Source organism: Gossypium arboreum, chromosome 8 (assembly GCF_025698485.1).
Source record: "Gossypium arboreum isolate Shixiya-1 chromosome 8, ASM2569848v2, whole genome shotgun sequence".
NCBI lineage: Eukaryota > Viridiplantae > Streptophyta > Magnoliopsida > Malvales > Malvaceae > Gossypium > Gossypium arboreum.
Genome location: NC_069077.1, coordinates 49,521,392 through 49,524,125, shown reverse-complemented (window position 1 = coordinate 49,524,125; position 2,734 = coordinate 49,521,392). Strand labels below are relative to the sequence as shown.

General features: G+C 37.9%; 1 non-coding gene across 1 annotated transcript; it reads right to left on the bottom strand.

The window, feature by feature from the left end:
• Positions 1-1,467: 1,467 nt before the first annotated feature.
• On the bottom strand, positions 1,468-1,574 carry LOC128280009 (small nucleolar RNA R71). Its single transcript, XR_008270191.1, has one exon. It is a non-coding gene; the product is annotated as a small nucleolar RNA R71 (small nucleolar RNA).
• Positions 1,575-2,734: the final 1,160 nt, after the last annotated feature.

The window sequence follows — 2,734 nt, the reverse complement described above, 5'->3', positions numbered from 1 at the left end:
TGTTGTCGAACGGCATCAACGGCTATTCGATCACTTTTTCCTTTCCCTTATCCAACTGTGGTCCTCTAAGCTCTTGAGCTAATTCAAACAAATTTAACTTATTAAAGTCTCATTTTGATAGCTTATGGCCGAATATGACAAGGAGTTTGATAGGTCATATGGCCACCTTTTAGCTCAAATACACAATGATCATACGCATTTTTAATCACATCAAGCAATTTAATACAATTCATTCGAACATCAAAAGAGAAGACCAAGGTACTTAGCCCATATATACATTAGACATTAGAGTCACATATGTACGAAATCACGAATCGTATTCAACATACTAGCTAATATTTCCCCTTAGCGAATTTTCTAAGTCAAGCTAAAGCCATCAATAGGCTACCTATGGCGAACATACACATCAACTCATATACTCATTCATGTGGCGAACATACATGTCTATGTTGGGGCCGATTGCAACACTTAATACATTCTACAAGTATGGTCACTTGTATTGACTAAACACCATTTTGTTTCAAGTTCAAAACTTGGCTAATACACACATATACACTAGTAAATCAAACACTAGCATTTGCACTTCACCTTACTACCATTTCTCATCCAATAACGTGAACAACAACATATTTCTCTTCTACTTCCTACCATGGCCGAATGCATCACAACACCATACCATTTCAATTTTGGTCATGGTTGAACAAGGAACTTAATGTCTCACTCAAGGATGCTAAAAAGGAGATTCAAGAGTCATCAATCCACCATCACATGCATCATTACAAGCTTCACTTTTAGCATGCAAATAACATCAACACAAATCCACCTTAGCCGAATATCATCTCCATGACGTAGTAAAGATTTGAACGATGGGCTAGTTAGAACTCAAGCTAACAAAAAAAAAACATGCATGAATCTCATGGCACAACATCAAACTTACCTTCACCTAGCTACAAGCATGGCCGAATCTCTTCAACATTTCCTCCCTTCTTTCTTTTGAATTTTCGGTCAAGAAGAATGAAAAAAGGATGGACACATTTTTTTTCTTTTGTTTTCATCATTTTCTTTCTCCTTTCTTTTTTTTCCATTTCTTTATTACTAACTTTATTTTATTGTTTCCTCCCATGATGCACCAACACAACATGTCTATGACATGTTTTGCCCATCATCCTTTGTCCACCCTAATGTCATGGCCGGCCACTACTAGATGGGGGAAGGGGAAATTGACATGCAAGTCCCCCCCTTTTTTAACATACACTAATAGGTCCTTATGTTTTGATCTATCACATTTCAAAAGTGTCACACATAAGTCCTATTGACTAAATTCACATGCAATTTACTAAATCGAAGCTTAAAATTTTCACACATTTATTTTAGACAATAAATATCATATTCAAATAATTTAGTGACTCGGTTTAGCGGTCCCGAAACCGCTTTCCTACTAGGGTCACTTTAGGGCTGTCACAGGCTAAATTAAGGAATGATATTTCTTCTTTTGTGCAGATGGATTTAGAAACACTCTATGCTGCATGGGAGAGATACAAGGATCTATTGAGAAGGTGCCCTCACCATGGGTTACCACTTTGGCTACAGGTTCAAACTTTTCACAACGGCCTGAATCCTTCGACTAGACAGATGATTGACGTAGCTGCTGGTGGAACTATCAATAATTAGACACCTGAAGAGGCTTATGAAGTTATAGAAGAGATGTCACTAAATTACTATCAGTGGCAAGTCATGAGAACAAAGCCAACAAAAGCAGCCAGTGTTTTCAACCTCGACACGGTCACTATGCTATCTAAACAAGTAGAACTTTTAAATAAAAAGATTGACAATTTTTATGGTTCTACTCTGGTACATCTAATGATGAGGTGTAATGCAAATGGAGGGGGAGTGCACATAGAATATCAATCTTTCAACCCTAGCACCGAGGAGGTACAAGTTCAATAATGGGTGGTAATAATCCTCGACCTCAAAATAACCTATACAGTAACACTTATAATGCAGGTTGGAGGAACCATCCCAACTTCTCGTGGGGTGGTCAAGAAAATCAAAGGCCACAACATCCCCTAGGCTTTCAACAACCACCTTACCAGCAGGAAAAGAAACCAAACCTTAAGGAGATGCTAACAAAATTTATCTCGATGTCAGAAACTCATTTTTAGAATACCGAGATAGCACTTAAGAATCAACAAGCGTCGATCCAAGGGCTCGAAACTCAGATAGGCTAGCTTGCTAAATTGATTTCTGAACGACCACAAGGTCATTTGCCGAGTAATACTGAAACTAACCCTAAGGAGTAGCTTAATGCGATTACCATTCAACATGAAGAAGGGTTAGTTGAACCTGAACCAGAACCGAGGAAAGGAATTGTGGTAAGTAAAGGTCAAGGTGAGGTGGACCACAATGAGCAAAAATCGGTAAGTAGAGAGTACAAACCTCGTGTGCCAGACCCCAGTGTGACAGGGAAAGACCACACGGATGAACAATTTGGTAAATTCCTTAAATTATTAAAGAAATTACATATTAACTTACCGTTTATTGAAGCTCTTTCGCAAATGCCAAACACAGATAAATTTTTAAAGCAGCTTTTAGCAAATAAACGAAAGTTGGATGAGGTATCGTATGTAGAGTGGAATATAGTTTGCTCAGTCGTTCTACAGAATAAGCTACCCAACAAGTTGAAAGATCCAAGGATTTTTATGATTCCTTGTTTAATTGGTAGCCTAGATGTTAA